Consider the following 24,198-nt stretch of genomic DNA (forward strand, 5'->3'; position numbering starts at 1 on the left):
TCATCTCTGTGGTTGGCAAAATAATGCCTCCCCAAAGACGTCCATGCTCTAATCCCCAGAACTAGTGATTATTTTACCTTACCTAGCAAAACGGATGTTGCAGATATGATTACAGGGTGCAGACCTTCAGATGGGAAGATTATCCTGGATGATCCATGTGAGCCAAACCTAATTATGAGTCTTTACAAGCTGAGAACCTTTCTCAGCTGTAGTTAGAGATATTCACAGGAGAGATTTAAAGTGAGAAAAGGACTCAGCCTACCATTGCTGGCTTTGAGGATGGAGGAAGGGATCAAGGAGTATGGGTGTCCTCAAGAAGGTGGGAAAGGCTTTCAGCTAACAGCAGCAAGGACATATGAATGTTAGTCCTAGACCACAAGGAACTGGATTCTGCAAACAACCCAAAAGAGCAAAGAAATAGATCTTCCCCTAGAACCTCTAGAAAGGGACATAACCCTGCTGACACCTTGATTTTAGCCTTGTAAGAGCCATGATAAACTTCTGACTTACAGAACTATAAAATATTAAATTTGTGTTAAGCTGCAAAATTTGTGGTAATTTTTATGGCATCAGCAGAAAATGAAAACTTCCTCTTAAAATACCTTATTTAACATAGCTAAAAGAAGTTAGTTGTCACTTTTAATTTTCTATATGGAAATTACTTTAGTGAAATCAACAAGTTCATTAGGAACATTTTCTATTTTCTAAGTTACCACAGGCAACAGTTAATTGGTTCACCTTTGTTTTTCTAGTCTCCAATAGCAATTTCCTCCCTGCTCTTCTAGTTTCACTGTCTCCTCTCCATCTTTTTCAGTACTGTTCTGTGCCTGGCCCTAAAGACAATGTCATATACTTCGGGTTTTGTTACAGCAATATCAGTTTGCTACATTTATCTATTGATTTGTACTTTCAGTGCCAACTTCTATTGGATTTATCTGTTGCTTTGTACTTTTATACCATGTTCTGTTTTATTTATCTATTGCTTTGTAAGAATCCACCATCCTAAAACTTAGTAGATTGTCAATGTACTGTATTTTAAAAAAATAATCATTAGGGTTAATCAGGTAGTTTTCTGCCAAGTCTTACCTGCACCCACTTAGGCCAATGCATTCAGCTGGTGGATCAGCTGGGGACTGAGCTCAGCCAAGAAATCTGGTTGGCCAAACCTCTCTTTCCAAATGCAGTTTCATTGTGAGAGTCTTTATTGCATGACAGTCTTGGGGTAGGGTCCTTGGAGGCCAAATGCAGTTGCTGCAAGGCCTCATGAGTCCAAGGTTTTGGAACGCACATGACTGCATCTGCCACATTCTATTGGTCAGAGAAAGTGACATGAACAGCGTATATTGAAGCAGGCAGGGGGATAAATTGTCTCTTGATGGAAGGTGTGGCTGTGTCACATGCAAAGGGGCACGGATGCAGAAAGGTGTGATTCACTGGGGGCCTCATATAGTGATCTATTCTAGCTACAAACATGTTGTTTAAGAGAAACAAGGAGAATGACAGAGGAGAGGTCTGTATGGAACACCATGCTTTTGCAAGGAAGTTTAATATGAAATTCTAAAGTCAATATGAGAAGTATATTTTCCAGCAGACAGAGTAATAATCCTGAGAGAATAAGGCCATATTCAGGAATTTAAAAAGGCACAACATTTTGCAGAAATAATAGAGGAAGGTTGAAGGCTTAACTGCAGTCACAGAAGAGTCCAGGAAGACAAAGGGCTAGAGCCAGTCAACAACCCAAAGTAGCAGTAGAGAAGCCTAGTGAAGGTTAAGGTATAGGTGTGGAATAGAACTAGAAGAGATCCTGTTTCCCTGTATTATTTCCAGACACTTCAGGGAAAAGGCAAGACCACATGGTTTCCTCCCAGCTGAGCAGTTCTTCAGAAAGAGGCATCATGGGAGTTGTGTTAGTGCTGGTGTTGCAAGAAAACTTAAGAGGTCAAACCTATGGACTTTGTGGTCTCGAGTTCCAGCCTTTTGTGTTCTTGCCAATCCTTTAAATATCCACTCAAATGCCAGAGTTGAAATTATGTTTTCCCCTACTATATTTGCATGACTTTTTTTTTACCATGATAATATCATTTTAAAATATTTTTATTCTATTTGACACATATACATGAGCAGAGACTACCTGTTTCTTTACAGCATCTAGCGTAGCACCACATACGTATGTGGCACTCAGTAAAGGTTGTTTTTTTTTTTTTTTTCCAAGTAATTAGTCCTAGGTTGCCTCTTACTGTCTCAGTTTCATCAGCAAAATTGAAGTAGCTGTCCTGCATCTCACAGGATGCTAATAAGAGTAAAGTAAGATAAAAGCTCTATAAACAATTCCAAAAAGAAAACAATGGAATGCAAAAGAGTGAAATGCAAAGCTCAATAGAGGACACGTAACTTGAAGTTGTATGAAACTTTCCTTGTTATACAAAACATAGCTAGGATCCAAATATGAGGATGGAACCCCATATACTAAATCAGCAGAACTAGCCCCTCAATAACCACAATTACCTCAATCCATATAAACAGGAGAATAGGAAGGAGGAAAATGGGAATTATTAGAGTCATGACTTTTGGCTTGGGAGGCACTGCTATGGCTTGCTCCTGCCCCTTCCCAAAAAGCCAAGATCTTTAAAGTCTGAGACAGACTCTAAGGGAGTCTCTGGCAAAGTCTGGGGATGTCTGAAAAAAGGAAAATCAGCACCTAATTTTCTAGTTATACATTAGATTAGGACATAGGCTACTCAATCTTCTCAAAGTCTTTGTGAACAGGAAAAAAAAAAAAAACTTGAGAAGGATGGCAGGGCACACAGAGAGCCCTGTGGTGCAGCTCAGCTATTACTTCTGCTTTGATGGGAGCATATATGTTTCTGGTAGGCAAAGTGAGCACCACAAAAAAATAGCCACACTTACGCCATCATGCTGACACCAACACAAAAAGCTAACTCCTGGGTGAAATAACCAGCGACAAGAGCCCATGGAGTTTACCAGTAAATGCAAGGGCCTTGGAGGGTTAGATGAGGTGACGCAGGACACTATGGATTGGGAAGGCTTTGAAATAACTCACATGTGTGTCTCCTGTATAAATCCAGTATTTGAGTACCTGCCATCGAGAGGGCATTGTCAATGGACAGTCATTATTGGCCCAGCAATTGGTGTCAAAGAAGACTTCACTAGTGGCCCAAGGAATCTCTCTGATTCCTCCTATGTCCGCTCACTGGAGAAGCTAGAATATCCAAGAGGGAAGAAGAAGCTGAGAACCAGAGGCAAAATATGTTGTCCCCAATGTAGGTAATGGGAAATAAATAAAAAGAAGACCATATCCTCCTTCCCTATGTTAGGTCCCTCAAGCCACAATGCTAGAAGTTAGCTGCAAAGAGAACATCTTTAATTTGCATAGGAAATTTGATTTTTAGACCGTGCTTGTTTTGTTTTGCTTTGGTTTTTGGCAGGGTCTCACTCTGTTGCCCAGGTTGCAGGGCAGTGGCATGATCTCAGCTGACTGCAACCTCCCCCACCCCACCCCTGGGTTCAAGTGATCCACCCACCTCAGGCTCCTGAAAAGCTGGGACTACAGGCTGTGTGACACCATACCTGGCTAACTATTTTTGTATTTTTAGTAGAGATGGGGGTCTCACCATGTTGCCCAGGCTGGTCTGGAACTTCTAAGCAATCCACCCGCCTTAGACTCCCAAAGTGCTGGGATTACAGGTATGAGCCACTTCACCTGGCTAACAAAGTGGGTTTTTAATCACTGAAATGGACTGGGAAATTATAGAATTTTCCCAAGATGTGATAATGTGATAAGACATCTGCTACAGGAGCAAGGAGAATTTAAAATGGCCTTGTTAGTGGCAGTATTTGGAGAAAACTATAAACATTTCTAATTTATACTTCTACAACTTCAGCTTACTTGATAACCTACAGAGAGAGAGAGAAAGAGAGAGAGAGAGAGATGACTATTACCTCAAATTCATGTTCCCCTTGATTTAAACATTTTTAACTAACATAAGTATTTGGTACTAAATGCTGGATTTACAAGACGGGACAATACTGAGACAAACCATTCCTTCCTATGATGGAGATAAACACAATTGTAAGAAGAAGTTGGGAAGATTACCAACATATATTGAAAATGTGACCACTTATCACCATGGTAACAAATTATTTTGGTCAAAAATACTTTTCGATGTTTCCAGACCCTACACAGCTAGCTTGATGTGTAATTAAGCATTATCATTGCTGCCTTAAAGGATCACTATCAGGTACATTTCACTGTCTCAAACAAGTTTCTCTGAAAAGTGTGTGTGTGTATGTGTGTGTGTCTTAGGGCTAAAACAGTTTTTTGTTTTGTTTTGTTTGAGACGGAGTTTCGCTCTGTCACCCAGGCTGGAGTGCAATGGTGCAATCTCGGCTCACTGCAAACTCTGCCTCCCAGGTTCAAGGGATTCTCCTGCCTCACCTCCTGAGTAGCTGGGACTACAGATACATGCCACCACGCCCGGCTAATTTTTTGTATTTTTAGTAGAGAAGGGGTTTCACCATGTTAGCCAGAATGGTCTCCATCTCCTGACTTTTGTGATCTGCCTGCCTCAGCCTCCCACAGTGCTGGGATTACAGGCGTGAGTCACCGTGCCCGGCAAAACAGTTTTTAAAAAGTACATTCTTTTTCTTCATTGAAACACTTATTTAACCTTTGAACAGTGCATTTTTCCTACTAACAAAACTTGGTTTTGATGTATTATTCTGATCATTTAATCGCTTTACTAGTGTTTCAAAATTAATGATCTCAACTAGAATAGTATTCCAATTATTCTCAGGATCTTTGGATAAATCTTAAAAAGAAAGCCTAGGAAAAAGCAGTATTAGTTGAGGTGATGCAAAATAGGTTTAGTGACTCTCTGCTTTTTTAATAAACAGGGTGAATATACCTGAGACTGAATTGTGTGCCCCTCCCCTTGCCATTCCCATGTTAAAGCCTAATCTCCAATGGGACTATATTTGGAGAAGGACATTTAGGAGGTAATTAAGGTTAATGAGGTTATAAGAATGGGGCCCTAATCTGGTAGAATGAATGTTCTTTTAAGAAGAGACACTAAAAGCTTGTTCACTCACTCGCTGTCTGCACAAGCATACATCATGGAAAGGCCACCAGCAAGTCGGGAAGAAAACTCTCACCAGAAATCAAACCCTGCTGGACATAGACCTTGGGCTTGGAGCCTCCAGAACTGTGAGAATATTGATGTCTGTTCTTTAAACTATGCAGTCTGTGGTATTATTTTATAGCAGCCCTAGCTGACCAATGACCAATATAATCTGTAAAGAATAAGATTACTTAAAAAAAAAATCCATTTAGCCCTTGGACACACACATGTGCGCGCACACACACACAGACACACACACACACACACACACACACACACAAGCCCTTCACAGAGAAATCTGTTTGAGACCATAGAATCAGTTGATACATATAAAAGGAACTTTAGGATGAGAAACTTCTCTTTCCGATGGTTTCAGAAACCAACTGGGTAAGAAACTAACTATTATCTAAAGGAAATTGGTATTTCCAGCACTTCCTCCAGTGGGATACAGAATCACATTCTCATTTATTTTATGCTTTTGATTCCATCTTGTCTAACTGTATGGCCTTTAAGTCAACCATCCCAGTTTATGTAACCAGTCTCCTATTTTTCAATGTTTCAGAATTTTTATAATACTTTACTATTCATTCATTTGGCAAATGTTTACTGAGCACCTTCTAGGTGCCTGGCACTATTTTAAGGGATACAAAATTCCTGACATCACAACACAGATAAGCAAAATTCCATTTAACAAGGATGTATATCAGATGGAGATAAATATTATGGAAGGAACTAGGAAAGGTGGGTGGAGGGAGCACATTGCTTTTTACATGGAGGGCATAGGATCAGCTACACTGACACTGAAGCAGAAATGTGGATGGTGAACAGCAAAGCCCTGAAGAGGAAACATGCTTGGTTCATGTAGGAACAGCAATGAAGTCTGTGTAGCCCAATGAAAGGGTGCAAGGAGAGAAGGGGTAGAAAGTAGAGATGAGACCAGAGAAGTTTGGCATGGACTGCAATGGGGTAGATCACATGGGGCCAGTTGGGTTTTTCCTCTGAGATGAGAAAACTATAGAGCTCTTAAAGGCTTTTGAAGAGTAACCTTATTTGACATAAGTTTTTAAAGGATTATGATGACTACTATGTGAAAATTGGATTGTAGGTAACAAAGGAGTGGAGGTCGAAAGAGGGATCAGATTCTGGATATATTGTGAAGCTAGATCTAACATGATTTGCTCATCGATGTGATGTAGAATATGAAAGACAGAAATCTTTGAATCTTTGAATACTTTTCTGATTATTTATTCCTCATAATTTTTTTTGAATTGGAAGCCTAGATCAAAGACTACACACATTTAAAAGTCTTTCAGATATATATTGTCAACTTGTCCTCTGAAACCTGAAAAAACATTTTTATCCATTTTTTTTGAGACAGTGTCTGAGACTGTCTAGACAATTTCTCAGCAGCACAGGAAAATAACATGGTATTATCATGTTTAATATTGACAGTTTAATAGGGAAATATGTTTTTTTGTATCTTAGTTTTACTCTTAATGATTCTGAATATTTAATATTTTTATTGCTCAATGGTATTGGCCATTTTTTTTTCCACTAGGGAGTTTGTCTTTTTATCATTTAATCTTTTTAATTACAATTCTTATTTAAAATTTTACTTATTTATAAAATCCATTCTCTTTTCCTCCTGGAAACCCAGATAAACTACATTTCTCAGCCATTCTTGCACTTAGGGGTATTCATATGTCCAAATTCTGGCTAGTGGAACATCAGTGGAAGTGATGCAGACTACTTGTAGACCATGTAGGCCATGAAAACCTCCTTTGTATGATCCTCCACACTCTTTTCTACTCAAAGCTAAGTGGAAAGAAAGAACCCCAAAGGAGCCCACGGGAGGCACATGGTGAAAATGGCACAAGAAGGGAGGATCTTGGCAAATTAAATCACTACTTATAGGAGAGTTGCCCGCCAAGAACACTGGTTTTGAAGTGTTGTAAGAAATGTCCTTTATTGTGTTAAGCCACTGAGATTTAAGGGTTTATCAATTACAGCAGTAGGTGTATTTCCTAACTATTAAATAAATATATTGAAAGAATTATAAGAATTTCTTCAAAATTAAATATATGGACCTTTTGCTGTATGGAGAAATGTAAAATGTTCTTCTTTGACTGGACACTGATCTATGTTTCCTGGTACTGAGAGACTGACCCACTCCTCTTACTTCCTTCTTAGAGCTAACAATTCCAAGAACAGAAGGTAATGGAGTCAAACAGGTCAAATCACTCTCACTCTCACGTTCTCTGTCACACATAGTTCTTTTCTAAACGATTGCAATACCTGCCTGACCAAAGCAGACAAACTGGCAACATTGTTAATTTGTCATAGAAAGCCTCTTTGTTTCCTGTTTTCCAGAAAATACTCTTTGGATATTCTCCCTGTTGCAACAGCCTGTAGGAAGTGCCCAACACCTGCAGTCTCAGACAACTTTTGAAAGTTATAAACCTGTAATAAATAAGGCAAATGTTTTTTCCTAGTTTGTAGTTTCTCCTTCATTTTTTTCTGTGTTTAAAACATTCTTACTGTCTATGTGCTGTCTCTGTATATAATCTTTCTTTATATTCTCTGTGATTTACACCCCCTGTTCGGAGGCGCCCAGTCCCGTCCACCACCCAAGGTCTGAGAAGTGCAAGGCATGCCGCTGGGGGCCAGCTCCACCGGTGGTCCTGGCACAGGATCCACTAGGTGAAGTCAGCTGGGCTCCTGAGTCCAATGGGGACTTGGAGAACTTTTATATCTAACAGGAGGATTGTATATGCACCAATCAGCACTCTGTATCTAGCTAATCTGGTGGGGACTTGGAGAACTTTTATGTCTAGCTAAAGGATTGTGGATGCACCAATCAGCACTCTGTGTCTAGCTCAGGCTTTGTAAATGCACCAATCAGCACCCTGTGTCTAGCTCAAGGTTTGTAAATGCACCAATCAGTCCTCTGTGTCTAGCTAATCTAGTGGGGACTCTGAGAACTTTTATGTCTAGCTAGAGGATTATGAATACACCAGGCAGGGCTCTGTGTCTAACTCAGGGGTTGTAAACACACCAATTAGCTCACTGTCAAAATGGACCAATCAGCTCTCTGTAAAATGGACCAGTCAGCTGGATGTGGGTGGGGTCAGATAAGGGAATAAAAGCAGGCTGCCTGAGACACCCAGCTAGCAACCAGCTTGGTTCCCTTCCGCGTGGTGGAAGCTTTGTTCTTTTGCTCTTTACAATAAATCTTGCTGCTGCTCTGTCTTTGGGTCCATGCTGCCTTTATGAGCTGTAACACTCACCAAGAAGGTCTGCAGCTTCACTCCTGAAGTCAGCAAGACCATGAACCCACCAGAAGATGGACACATCTGAACATCTGAAGGAACAGACTCCAGACACACCATCTTTAACAACTGTAACACTCATCGCGAGGGTCCACGGCTTCATTCTTGAAGTCAGCGAGACCAAGAACCCACCAATTCCGGACACACCATTAGGAAGATGTAGTAGTTGCCAATTGCTGCCATAACAAATTACTCACAAACTAAGTGGCTTAAAACAATGCAAATTTGTCTTACAATTCTTAAGGTCAGAAGTACAAAATGGTTAACTTTGGTCACTGGGTTAAAATCAAGCAGTCGGGAATTCTGCATTCCTTTGTGGGAGATGTAGTGCGGAATCCACTTTATTACTTTTTCTGGCTTCAAGAGACCACTAGCATTCCTTACCTCTTGACTGACTCCCTCTTCTGTCTTCAAAGCCAACAATGAAGCATCTTCACATCTCTGACTCTGACTCTCTTGATTTCTCATTTCACTTATAAGGATCCTTGTGATTATTTACGTGGATAATCCAAGGAAATCTTTTCATCCCAGTATCTTTGACTTAATCTCATCTGCAAAGTCCCTTTTGCCACATGCTGTGATTTGAATGTGTCCCCCAAAGTTCATATGCTAAAACTTAATCACCAATGTGATGGTATTTCAGAGGTGACTCAGTCATGGGGGCAGAGTCCTCATGAATGGTAGGGGCCTTATAAAAGAGTTAGAGAGAGGGGGTTCATCCCTTTTTTGCCCTTCTGTTCCATCTGCCACATGAGGACATAGCATCTGTTCGCTTCAGAGGATGCTGTAACAGGGCGCCATCTTGCAAGCATAGAATGACCCTCACTGGTCACCAATTTGGCTGGCACCTTGATCTTGGACTTTACAGCATCAAAAACTGTGAGAAATAAATTTTTAAATAACATAGTCACAAATATTTTGTTATAGCAGCACAAATGAACTAAGACACTATGTAAGATAGCATATTCATAGGTTCTGGAGTTTAGAATGTGGACATCTTTGGTAGACCTTTATTCTACTTACCACAGAAGGATTTATCCGCACAATAACACAAAGGCAAGCCCCTTCCATGGTTTTTCTATGACTCTTAAATTTAGTCATGAACCATTCAGTGCATACATTTTCTCAGACAAAAATCTCAACTCTTCTTAATTTTTTGCTTAATTAATATGAGTTGGTTAATATAAAGCTTTAAAAATATAGAATAAAGTAAAATATAGGCCAGGCATGAGGGCTTATGCCTGTAATCCCAGTACTTTGGGAGGCCAAGGTTGGGAGGACCACTTGAGGCCAGAGGTTTGAGACCAGCCCAGACAACATAGGAGACAAGAAACTTAAAGATTAAGCGAAGTGCAGTGGCTCACGACAGTAATACCAGCACCGTGGAAGACCAGGGTGGGCGGATCACTTGAGGTCAGGAGTTTGAGACCAGCCTGGCAAACATGGTGAAACCCTGTCTCTACCAAAAAACACAAAAATTAGCCGGGTGTGGTGGTGGACACCTATAATCCCAGCTACTTGGAAGGCTGAGGCAGAAGAATTGCTTGAACCCAGGAGGTGGAGGTTGCAGTGAGTCAAGATTGTGCCACAGTACTCCAGTCTGGGTGACAGAGCAAGACTCTGTCTCAAAAAAAAAAAAAAAAAGAAAGAAAAATTTTGCTGAGTGTAGTGGCATACACCTGTGGTCTCAGCCTCTTGGGAGACTGAGGCAGGAGAATCACATGAGCCCAGGAGTTTGAGTTTATCTTGAGCTATGATCATACCACTGCAGTCTGGTGACAGAGCAAGATCCTGTATCAAAATAATAATAAGAATAATGAAAATAAAATACATAAAACAAAAGTGAGATCTTAATTTCACAAAAAATAACCCCTAGATTGAAATAGAAATAACTTCAACTCAGAGTAAAAATTAGCAATAACTTTTAGTTGGGCTCAGACGAGAAAGTTGAATTTATATATGGCTTACTTTTTGTTTCTTGTAATTGAAAATATCTCTTAAAGAGAATAATATAAATTTCCATTTAAAAACATTGATTCAAATAAAATATATAAGCTCTAAACAAATATTTCTACCATTTTGTTTTCTCCTGTTTCTAATTAACCAGAGAATCTGAAACATAAATCAATAAAAAATGCTTTGCAGGATCAGTCAGAAAAATAATATAAAATTTAAAAATATTGGAAGTTCTTTTGTTATAATAATATTAGAGGGTTTCAAATTCAACCGCTACTTGTTTGTTTTTTTTCTAGCAGCTATTCTAGCAGTCATCTGCCCTTATATACAGTCATAAAAATCACTTATTGATTGCTCAAAGCGTTATCTTAGGTGTGGGCATATGAAAATGAATAAAGCATGACTTCTAATCTTGAGAAGTTTACAGCCCAGCATGATGCATACTTACAGAACTAAAATATTTCTACACTAATGGATATATGAAGAAAATATCATAGAAATACAATTAAGTGAGCATCTAATTCTTAAGTAATCACGCCTTAAGAAAAATGCTGTGACTAACAAGATTAAAGAACAATGAGTACAGTGGCATCTAGATGTGTTACATGGGAAGTAATGAACTGAAAGAAAAATATTGGGGGAAATGAATTGTCAGTACAGATTCTACTGAAACTGCTGTTATTGATACCAATATTTTGAAGACTAATTTTATTTCTTTTATAAAGATGAGATTATTTATTTGAGTAACTGGTATCTTGTTCTCCAAATGTTTTTTACTAACACTAATATGGATGACAAGAAGGATTTATTATGCTGAATTTAACTTACACGTTAATTTGAACAAATATGAACTACCTATCCAAAAAGAAATCTCTTAGTGTAGGTAGTTAAATGTTTTCCTTTTGCAAATTTACCATGGAATTTCTAGATTAAATGTACATGTAAGGCATCTTTACCCAAAAGCAGTTAGAAGTCATCCTTTATTGAAGCAAATCTAGTACGAAAAAGTTTACTTGTGTAGAGGTAAGGAATCATAGTATTGAAAAGGTATTATCTGTCCTCTCTATGGAAAACATGTCAAGTCTACTGAACAAGCCTGTTAGCCGTCATTTTTTTTTTTTTTTTTTTTTTTTACCATAAGAGCTATTAACTAAACAAGAGAAAACACAGAACAAACTTGCTTATAAAACTCAACTGAGGAGGGCAAAAATAGATGATAGGGAGGTAGACGGATGGTGTTAATTTAAGAAAATTTCATGTTTATTTCAGCATACAAAAACCAGTAACAAAGTAAACATAGAAATGGTAAAACTTCCTGTTTTAAAAAGCTGACCTCAACTGAATCCACAAATTCTTGGAGAAATGTTTTTGTTATTTTCACAACATTTTAAATTTTCTCTATTATTACAGAAGAATGTCATGCATATTTTAACATTTGGAAAGTGGGGAAAGGACAAAAAAAATAGAAACCACATTAGTCTCATTAGGTAGTGATATCTACTTTAAACACTTCATATATTTGCTTCATTTGTAATGCGGGTATATATTGCACATAAGCAAAATTAATAACTTTCTGTAAAATTTGTTTTATAGCCTGTTTTTGTTTGTTTCTCTCTCTCTCTCTTTTTTTAAGATAGTCTTGCTCTGTTGCCTAGGCTGCAGTTCAGTGACATGATCATAGCTTGCTGCAGCCTTAAACTCCTGGGCTTGAGCAATCCTACTACCTAAGCCTCCCAAGTAGCTGGGACTACCGGTGTGTGCCACCACACCTGGGTTATTTTAAAATTTGTTTTTAGAGATGGAGTCTCGCTATGTTGCCCAAGCTGGTCTGCAACTCCTGGCCTCAAGTGATCCTTCTGGCTGAGCCTCCCAAAGTAGTGGGAATACAGGCATGAGCCACTACTTCTGGCATAACTTGCTTTTATATTTAAAAATGTTATTATATTTCCCATGCCACTAAATAGATTTTGAAAATGTAACTTTAATAACTGCATTTTATATCTTTTAATAGATATTCCATAATTTATTTGCCTAGTTTCTTATTGTTGAACACTAGGATTATTTCTGGTATTTTTTTTTTTTTTTGCTATTAAAAATATTGCAGTAAATACGGTTGTAGTAATTATACAGCATTTATTTCTTCAGTATAAAATTTCCATTCATAGAAGTGAAATTGCTGGGTCAAAAAACCTAGAGTCTTTTAAAAAGCTCTAAAAAGATGTCAATTAGTTTACTGTTGCCTTTTTCAAAACAAATGTAATACATGTTCCTTGTGTATTCTTTTAATTTACATAAATTGAATGATTCTGCATACATTTTTCTGTATCTTGTTTTTACCTAATAATATATTTTGGAGATCTTTCCATATCTACATGTAAATATTAATTACATTCTTTTTATATTTTGTACTTATTGCATTATACAAATACACTTACTATGTCTTAAGCCTTGATTGTTCAGTCCTATCATGTGTACCAGGGAGAGGATGAGAGCTAGTGTAAAAGCTGGACTCAGAGAAGAGCTGACCTTCCATAGAGAAACCGGAAGCTATTAGACGATAAAAGTAAAATGTAAGGGACATAGGGGATGGGGGGTAGAAGATAAGAAATAAGATAAATTAAGAAAGTGAGGGAGAAGAATATAATTAGATAGTCATATCAGGGAAACAAAGGCATGACTAGAAAGGCAGAGGAAGGGAGAGCCAGAAATGAAATATCATATGTATGTGCATACAATTTATAATGCAAAATATGCTTTGTATATAGATTCTAACTTCAGAGTAAGCCTGCATAATAAATAAATGGAAGAGATAATACTATTGAGCCATATGATATCCAACCCTCAATTTCTTATCTCATGAAACATCTCCACAGGTTTACACCGAATTATACCACAATTGAGACTGGTTTTGCTAAAGGTATCCTAGGAAATAATAATTGGTTTGAAAGGGAAAGGTAGGGTATCAAAACAAGGCAGAATACATAGAATTTATTTAAGTATAGGGCAGGCTGTTACAGGGGTTGGTTAGCACTGTCCAAATGGTCAGGAAAAACTGTAGTGTGTTCCAGATCAAATCCGTACCCAAGGGCACCTAATCTAGCTGTGGAGGTACAGTGGCAAGGTTATCTAGGAATAGCTGAAATTCAAATCAGAAGAGCAAAAACCAGCTGATGAAGAATTAGAAGCCTATTATAATTAGAGGCCCAGGACTAACCTGTGGAGAAAGGGTTAGCGTGGGCTCCACAGGTTGTTGGGTATTAGAGAAGTAGGTTTAAATTCAAGGAAGAACACAAGAGTTATCAGCGGAAATCAGAGCTGGGAGTGGGTGTGGCAGACACCCAGGCACATGTAGACTAGGAAAATATGGGGGAAAGCTGTGGCTTGGAGGACACAGGTTGATAAGCTCAGAATTCCTAAGCAGAGGCCAGATGATATCCTGACCATGCCCTGGTGGATACGTTTTTTGTTTTGTTTTTTTAAAAAATCTATTTTGTCTTATTTTTTACACAGGTTTACAGGTTTGCCCTGGTCAAAAATGGGAGAGATGCAAAGCTGAGCCAACTGGGGAAGCCAAGGATTGTCATACTTTATTTATATCTCAAGTGAAAAAGTTTCTGACAATAAATTGGGTTATCTTTGATAATAACACTAACACATTTTAATGAGGGCTTACTACATTTTGTGAATCATCCCAATTTATCCTCAAAGCAATCCTTGAAACAGACACTACTAGTATATACATTTTACTGAGATAGACAGTGAAACACTCATTATGTTACTAGGCTTAAGTACTGAAATTGGAAACCCAACCCAAAACATCTGGTCCCAAATCCTTTTTTTAAAAACATATCTGCCTCTCATATAGAGATTGCTTATGTTGAGAAGTAGGAAGCCATACACAGATGGTGGTAGCTATGATAATCCTTTAATTATTTTAAGTCAAGAGTCTGCAAAAATGTATGTTGTTCAATTCTATTAGGATGGTCTGCTCTTGAATCTGAAAATTAGGCTGTTCACTTTTATCATTTCCTTAATTCTATACTATTCTTCTTCCTCCTTACCCTTCCACCAAGGCTGTTTGCAGCTGGTCATTTATCTTAGCTGCCTTCCATTTCTTTGTTCTATTCTCCCAAAGGTTTTTACCTATTATTTGAATCATGTATTCCAATCTCTTCATATGAGCCATTAACATAATGAGATTCTTGTCTTCACTGAAGACACAACTTAAAAAAAAACCTCATAATTAAATTGGTGTAGATATAATACAATCAATTTTTTTTTTTCTCTCTAGGGTTAATTATACATATGTTGTATTTTGGTAGCCTGCATTATAATCTCTATTTTTAAACAATAAAGAATTTTACTTTTGGTTTTAAAATTGAAAATAGCCACTGTTCTAATAATTTCATGCACTCCTATAATAGTTGTCAAGAGCAAACACAAAAATTTTAGTTACTGCTGCCTTACAATAACCTTTTAACTTGATAGTAATGTTTCACATTTTCCTTTGTTACAGTCTTTGATCAAATAATTGTAAATTTTCTGATGCAGTTTTTCTAGGCAAAACTAACCTTTAAAGATTTTTCAGGAATATAGAATTTCTGTCAGAAATTGATGTTTGGGAAATCACTTTGATCAGTCCACTAATGGTAGGCTGATAACCTTGCCACTGTACCTCCACAGCTAGATTAGGTGCCCTTGGGTACGGATTTGATCTGGAACACACTACAGTTTTTCCTGACCATTTGGACAGTGCTAACCAACCCCTGTAACAGCCTGCCCTATACTTTCTGGGCACTGATATTAGAAGGTGGGGAAACAGAAGTCAGAAAACTATTCATCATGAGCAAAGGAAAAATATATATTTTTTCCTCTGACAAGGAGATAAGACTGAGAAAGAAAGTAACAAGAGTTGAAGACACAGCAACCAGAAAGAAAGAAAAAAAGGAGCTAGAAAGACCAGTAATTTTGTATGAATCAGCAGTAACAAGATAGAAAATAGAATAGAAAAAAATCCCTTTCATTATCCACAAAGCAAAAACTACACAAAAATTAACATAATAAAACAGTGTACTAGCTAAGACTCTCCTAATGAAATATTCACACTATAAAAGAATATTTAAAAGGGCCAGAACAACTGCATAGCTGAGGAAGTATGTTTAAGGATGATAAGAAGGTTGGAAGAAGTTGGAGCTCTGATGAGAGTATGACCATAAAGAGGCAGTACAAGGGAGTTTCTTTAAGGTGATGGAACATTTTTGTGCCCTGATTTTGGGGTGGTTACACAAATCTATACATGTAGTAAAATTTTATAGAACACACAAAAAGAATGCTTGTAAAACTGGTGAAATCCAAATAGTCTATGGCTAACAGTATTGCATCAGGGGCAATTTCCTCTGCGTGCACGCACGTGTGTTCTAATTTTCAATTCAGGGTGTACATGTGCAGGTTTGTTAGATGGGTATATTGTGTAATGCTGAGGTTTGGGTTTCTAGTGAACCCATCACTCAGATAGTGAACATAGTACTCAATAGACAGTTTCTTAACCCTTGCCCACTTCTTCCCCTCTTTTTGGAGTCCCCAGGGTCAACTGTTTACATCTTTATGTCCAAGCATACCTATTGTTTAGCTCACATTTGTAAGTGAGAACATAGGTATTTAATTTTCTGTTTCTGTATTAATTCACTCAGGATAATGGCCTTCCGCTGCATCCATGTTGTTGCAAATGACATAATTTTATTTTATTTTTTATGGCAGCATAGCTGGTTGAAGAGTATAAAGGAACTCTGCACTTTTTTTTGGCAACTTCTAAGTGAGCCTAAAATAAATCAAACTATAAAGTTTTCTAAAAATGGCACATGCTAAATGACTCATGCATCAATGAAGAAATCAAAAGAGAAATTAGTACTTTGAATTGGGGAAAAAAAAAGAAAACACAACATATCAAAATTTGTGGAATGCTCTAAAGCAATCCTCAAAGAAAAAATTATCCCATGAAACTGTCTGTATTAGAAAGAAGAAAAGTTTCAAGTCAACAGCCTCAGCTTCTACTTTAAAAAACTAGAAACAAAAGCAAATAAAACCTAAAGTTAGCAAAGGAAAGGAAATAATAAATCTGAGAGAACTGATGTGTTCAGAGGGAGCATGGCTTTGACATTTTAACTTCAAACTTTAGCCTTCAGAATTATAAAATAATACCTTTCTATTGTTTTAAGCCACCCAGATTTTGATACTTTCTTACTGCAGGCTAAGGAAACAAATACAGCTTTAAGGATCACACTGCTGCTGTATCTATTATATTATTTATATTAAGTGGAGTTATTAACAGTGGTCACATTTGAGGACTGGAATTAGAGAAAGGAATTCTTAAATTCACATACATATTTTATTTAAAAATAATGTTATTTTAAGAATAAATATTTAAGTAAATTATATATGGTAAAATAGCTTCATGATGTATTTTAAGGATAACTTAAATACTAAAAAATTAAAGTAACTTCTATACAAGAATAAAAGAGTGTAACTGTCTGTAGAGTAAGTAAATAAGAGCAGTACTAACCAGTCAAATGAGTATAACTAAAACTTTAACACTGTTAAAAATGACATAATCTTTTCACTATTTTCTATTTGATAATTTATAACTTTTGCTGAAAAAGTAAATCAAATATTTTAATTTGTAGCTTGTGTTTAGAAAATAAATTTTTCTTTAAAAAAACGAAGGAAATAAAGGTGGAAGTCTTTGATGCGTTTTTGTTTTTCCTTTCCCAGTGCCTTCCATTCTCAATTCTACTCACCACTAATTACCTGATTTCAGTATAATCAAAATGCTAGAAGGAAATAAAGTACCTTTATGACATGTCTTAAGCCTTCCAAACCTTGATAGCATAAACCAAAAAGCATCCGAGACAGGACTCAATCAACTTAGAATTTTATTTTGTCAAGCTTAAGGATGTGCCCGGAAGAAAGAAACATAAATCCACAGGAACAATCTATGGTTCATACCTTTTAAGAAAGATGACTTTCAGGGCTTCAGTATTTAAAGGTGGAGAGCAGACTGAAGGGGAAAGAGAGTATATGGTCAAATTACTGACTCCACATGTTGCAAGAGAAAAGGAGCAGGTTGGGGAATAGTCAATCAGGTATTCCTCTCATGCTCAATAAATTGGCACTTTACATAAGGTGAACACAGAGTACCTACCTATGGAGATACCTGACCTTTTGTCTGTAGCTATTAGCTTAGGAACAAAAGCAAGCAGTTTCTTGCATGACTCAGTGTTCAGCTTACTTTTTTCCTTTTGGCATAGTGAATTGGGGTCCTGAGATTTTATTTTTTTTCTACAATAGGAGAATCATAATGACAAATGTATAAATATAATATATAATTTTTCTTACCCTTTGTGAAATTCTTCATTTAAATTCCTAAAATTTTACAAGATTAAAATACATTTAGTAATAATCAATTTTTTAAATACAAAGATTCTAGAAAAGCTTAAGGTACATTATTAGCTATGGTAATTCATTCTGCTTGAAGAAGTTTAAGTAGTGACTTTTTTCAGCACCGAACTGAGATCTTCAGGACCATCCTTCCCTCCTTTCTTCTCCCTCTCTTCCTTCCTTCTTTTTCTCTTGTTCATTCTTTCATTCTTCCTCTTTTTTTTGAGGGGTTGGAGTAGAAGAATAGGCATATACAATTGTGAGGTCTGGAATCTACTTCATATAAGGACAAGGAGCAACTCTGGATAAAAAGAGAGTAAAATACATGCTTTATTTGCCTGCAACTTGTGGGAAAGAGCATCAGAAGGCAGGAGAGGAACTTGGAAGGGGAAGTGAGAGAACACTGACGATAAATCCTACCTCTTCTGTAGTTTTTTCACTAGGGTGGATACTCATGTACTGACAAGCAAGTATCATCTTTAGCAGACTCCACCTGAGTTAATGATCTGCTTTTATTTGTCACTGATTTTACTTTCCACAGGGTATCAGGATGAGAAACCTTCAAATCATGCATCACATTGAATCTCTTGGTGGCACAGGTAGCATGGAGGTAGCCCACAGCATCTGTGGTACAGGTAGGAGATTGCTAACCCTTGTTCAAGAAGACATTGATAGGCAAATAGCCAGGACTATGCTTTTCTCTTGGAAGTGCCTACTCCACTTACTCTGAAAGGTTGACTCCTTATGATTCATTCAGATCTCTGCCTACATGTCAACTTCTCAAGTAGATCATTCCTGAACAGATTCCTACCCCCATCCCATATACTTTATTATTCTGTTACAGTATTCTATTAGTTTCCTACATAGTACTTAACATAATTTGTGCTTGTCTACTTTTTTGTTTACTTACATATTGACTAATACATTTATTTGTTTGTTACAATGTCTTTATAAGAGGAACGTCTTTTTAGCTCTCCAACATTTGCCTAGTGTTTATCACAGTACCTGGAGCATAGCAGTTCCTCAATAAATATCAGTGGAAAGAAGGAGTTATTTAAAATTTAAATTTAAAAAATACAAACATGAGGCTGTAATTCTTACTGTGACTCTCAAAGATCCTGATTACTTGGTTTGGATTTTGATGGAGATGCAGAAAGAGAAGCAACATGTATTTCTGCCTCCAGATTAAGTAAATGTTGTAGAAGAAAGAAAACATTTATTACACCTAGCGTGCATATTTGATAACTCTTAATATTAAAATAGTTCCTGCTATCTCTTATATTTGTAATACTCCTGTTTATCTATTGCAAATGTATATTAGTACTTACGGTATTTCAAGAAATATGTAGCACAGGAGATCCAATGAGATGCAAAACAAACCTGCCTCCTTCCCAAAACTGAAAAGATGTTAGTAAACACTGACTTGGAGTATTTTCCATAATGGCATCTTAAGTTGTATTTTTTTATACACACTTTTTTGGCATACTTAGATACAAAGAGTATCCTTCAATTCCATAAAGAATTATGCTTTCTCCTCTTTTTCTTGAAATCTGTGTCTTTTTGGCTTGTGTTTTCTTACCTTTGGTAGAAACATGGATGTCAAAACAGTTTACCTGTAATTTCACTGTAAAAAAGTAACAACTGTGCAAATGCATGTAAGCAGCAACTGACATTTGGCCTCAGTGACAAGGTGACAACAGAGAACGCAGAACTTGGGAACATGCAGAAAACATGCACCAAATAAAGGGCACATACCCTGCTACTCTATAATTTCAGTGTTTGTCAGAGTTCACGTTTTCAAGAGAGCTAGAAGTCTAGATTTCTTTTAACATGAAATGATCTGATTTTTAAAATGTTTGCTAAACTAAAAACCAACAAAGCATATGTGGCAACACTGTAGTAACAGGTCAATAAATAAGATGTTAAACCAGATTTAGCCCTCAAGATGACTGTTTCCTCCCTCCTGTGTGGTACTTTTCATTTTCAGCAGAGAGAAACTTTGATCACTAACACTTGGGAATATTTAAGGGTAATAACGACTGTTTTGCCAGTTCCTTTCATAGACCATAACAGGTACTTAATATTAGTTGAGTGGACCCACTGAATGCGTAAGTCATTCACACGTTGTTACTGTGGTTCAAGAATTAGAACAATTTAGTGTATATGAAGAGAGAAAATTGAAAAATAAAAATTATTTACATATTTTGTAACCATAACAGTTAACAACTTCAAGCACTTTCTCTATGCTAGGTATCATGCAAACACTTTATAAGGATCACCCCACCAATTCTTTATAATGATTCTATGTAGTAAGAGTATAGCTGTCCTTTAACTTATCCAGAGCTGGTAAGCTGCAGAGTTAGTAAGAAAAAGAGATATAAAATAATTCTGACACCAAGGCCCATCTTTTAATTGTTATTATTTTATGTAAATTTGTATTGAGGAATAAAAATCCCACAATAAAGACCTAAGAAACAGGCAGTGTTTTGTTTTGAAAGATGACCATGGTTTTCAAGTAGGTAATATAAAAGGACAGAAAATGGAAAATGAGAAATTTTGGAAACCATGGGACCTATCGAGAAACTGTAGGTTCAGAAAGAAAATGCAAGGACCCAGAATAAGATGAAGGACTTGCCCTGAGGAAAATCAATGAAAAGCTGAACGCTCAGAATCAGGAAAAATGCTGTGTAGGATAGTTATTTCCAATCCTGGCTACATATTAGAGTCATTTTAGAGAGTTTTTAAAAAAAGCATCTATGTGCTTGGTCCCAGCAGCAGACTTTGAGGGGAGAAAGACCAGGACATCAGTATTAGAAATAAGACTAACCAATACAAACTCTTCAGATGATTCTTAAGTACAATCAGATTAAAATTTCTGCTTTAAATTACCCAGTAACATACAAACTGAACTAAGGGCTCTACAAAGTTGTCTCAAATTCTCTGAAGAGTGGCCAGGATTCCATGCTACTCACTCCCTTCAATCTCACCAGTTCATTTTTATCTGTTTCATATACCAGACTTCTGCATAAGATTTCACTTGAAAAAACAGTTCTGAATTAAAAATAATTCAAAACAGGTTTTTAATTTTCCCATTTCTCCCATTTCTCTTGGTTTATAATAGGTAATTGACATAAAGGGGCAAATACAGAGACTTCCACAAAACATGTTGACCTCAAGAACACATTGCGGTAGCTTTGGTCAGAGACCAGGTAGATACTTATGATGTTGATGGCACTGGAAACTAGAATGCTGCTTCAGTGCCACCCATGTTCTCCATAAATGTCCTAATCAGTAGTGGCTCTGAGAAAACAGAAAAGAGAATATGAAAAATGTATTATTTATCTTTCCAGTCTTTGAAATTTCTTTCAACTCTGTGAGGTTGCAGTGGATACTGAGTACCAATTTGCCATTAAATTCTTTCACACATAGGATTCTTTCCTGACGCCACGTAAATTTTTAGAGAAAAGTAAAAGAAAAAAATATATCATGAAAGAAGAAGAAAAATAACTTAGCAAAAAGAATTTGGAAATGGGAAAATAGAAAACAAAACTGAGATTTTAAAATATTGCAACTGAAAATATTTGAAGAAAGTGTAATACAATATAAATTAAGAGACAGGCTAGAAAATTGAAAGGCCAAAAGAGAAAGTTCTATAAAATAGTTTCTTTCATTTACTGGTATCCAATTAGTGCAGAGGTTGCCACTGGGTAAAACATCATCACAAAGACAAGATTTGTCTTGTAATTACCATCAGCTGGTTTCATGTTACAGTTGAAAAATATTCAGGATAAATTATAGGACAATACTTCCATAATTGTATAATTTTTTTTTTTTTTTTTGAGACAGAGTCTCACTCTGTCACCCAGGCTGGAGTGCAGTGGTGCAATCTTGGCTCACTGCAACCCCTGCCTCCCGGGCTCATGCCATTCTTCTGCCTCAGTCTCCTGAGCAGCTGGGACTACAGGCGCCCACCACCACGCCCGGCTAATTTTTTTGTATTTTTAGTAGAGACGAGGTTTCACCGTGTTCGCCAGGATGGTCTCGATCTCCTGACCTCATGATCCGCCCGCCTCGGCCTTCCAAAGTTCTGGGATTACAGGCGTGAGCCACCGCACCCGGCCCATAATTGTATAATTTTAAAGCTAAAAGTGACTTTAAGTGTTCTTTTATCTGCCTTTATTATCACTAATTAGTCATCTAGTTCATGCTTGATTAAAATGTTTATTAAATGGCTTCTATGGGCTAAGCACAATACTATGTAATGAGGACCCAAAGGCAAACGAGACAGATCTAGTTATTCTATGTTTCATTATATTCAAGTTCATGATACAGATAGAAGGCAAGTAAAAGTATTAAAGGGGGGAATAAATAGGGTGCTTCCAATAGAGAATGAATGCTTAAGAATTATGAATAATTCTAGACAGGGTGGTCAAGGGGTGATGGTGGATAAATATTTCCAGTGGTGAGAAAGCCCTATTTCCAAAAGCACCCCATTCCTTGGGGAAAACAAAGTATAGAAGTTCAAGGCACTGAAGTCCAGAAAAGCTGAAATAGACTAAATCAAGTGTGGTGTGCGATGAGACTGGAATGGGTCTTGAGAAGCATATTAAGAAGTATACATTTTATTGAGAACCTACTTAAGTTGAAACTCCTAAGTTGACTTGAATTTTATAAAGTTCTTATTGTGTTATAAAGAATAAACTGGAGAGAAGCATGTTTCCATAATACAGGTGAGAAATGATTCAGGCTTGGACTTAAGAGTGGTGCTAGTGGAACTAAAGGTAAGTGGATTGATTTGGAACATATTTAGAAACTAAGACTTAATTATTTGTTGATATTAAAGGGTAAGGGAAGAAAAGCAGTCAAGAATTACATCAAGGTTTCCAACATGAACAAGTAAAAGGACAGTAGTGCCACTTACTGGCTAATTGGTTGTTGTAGTTTATTACATGTTAATTATATCTCAGTAAAACTGTTTTTAGAAAGCCAAAAGGAGATTCTGTCAGACAGTAATAAGAGCCGTGATAGTGATAGAGCAGGCAAAGTGATTGACAGTTCCTTGCAATAGGTGATATGAATGTGGGGGATACCATTATGTACGTTGTTGTTAGGTGAGGCATCTCTGATGAAGTGAAACATAAATTTTGATCTTAATAACAAAAAGTCACTTTTACAAAATTTCAGAACTGTTTTTCCCAAATCAAGGAAGCACCTAGTGAAAAACTTTGGTGACAGGAGGAAATCTGATTTTTGTAAACACACACACACAAAATATGGCTAAAGCTCTAGAACTCAGAGTAAATGGGATCAGAGATGAATCCAGAATATACGGGGCTGTCTAGGGAGTAGAGTGATGCCATGTACCGAGATTTCAAAAATAATCCTGGAAACACATACATTTTATTTTAAAAGAACAAGACTAAACAAACCAAAAACCCAGAGAACCAACTTAATTGTGTGAGCCAATTCCCATAATAAATTACCTCTTACGTATCTATTTATATTCTTTTAGTTCTGTTTATCTGGAGAATCTTAATATACCCTAGAACTTGAGAGAAAGGTCCAGTCGGCACATAGATGTGGTAATTAGAAGACATGGGATGAAGTTGGCAGAAAGTATGTAGAGTGAAAATGAGCCTAGGCCAGAGCCCTAGGGGACTTAGCAAATTTCAGAAAGAGATAGAAGAGTCAATAAGGAGCGTCCAGAACCAAGGAGATAAAAAGGAAGAGGGTGTATCATAGAAGCTAAGGAAGGAGACAGGCAACACCCAATTTAACAAGGCCATCTCAGATGGTGTTGACTGCTATGGAGAGAAAGCAAGCAGGTTAAACAGGAAACTAAGACAGCTGGGTGGGAAGAGCACATTGGGTTTTTGTAGAAGTGTGGACAGAAGGGAGACTCAATCATGCAAATATTGCAGTAATAGTGTCACATATTGCTGAGAAGTTAAGCCAGATAAGGGCTAAAAAGTGACAGCTATTTTGTGTGATGGGAAAATATGCAGCAGTTAAAAATGTTTTTGAGGCCGGGCGCGGTGGCTCAAGCCTGTAATCCCAGCACTTTGGGAGGCCGAGACGGGCGGATCACGAGGTCAGGAGATCGAGACCATCCTGGCTAACACGGTGAAACCCCGTCTCTACAAAAAAAAATACAAAAAACTAGCCGGGCGATGTGGCGGGCGCCTGTAGTCCCAGCTACTCGGGAGGCTGAGGCAGGAGAATGGCGTGAACCCGGGAGGCGGAGCTTGCAGTGAGCTGAGATCCGGCCACTGCACTCCAGCCTGGGCGACAGAGCGAGACTCCGTCTCAAAACAAAAAAAAAAAAAAAAAAAAAAAAAAAA

This window comes from Theropithecus gelada, chromosome 8, assembly GCF_003255815.1.
Source record: "Theropithecus gelada isolate Dixy chromosome 8, Tgel_1.0, whole genome shotgun sequence".
NCBI lineage: Eukaryota > Metazoa > Chordata > Mammalia > Primates > Cercopithecidae > Theropithecus > Theropithecus gelada.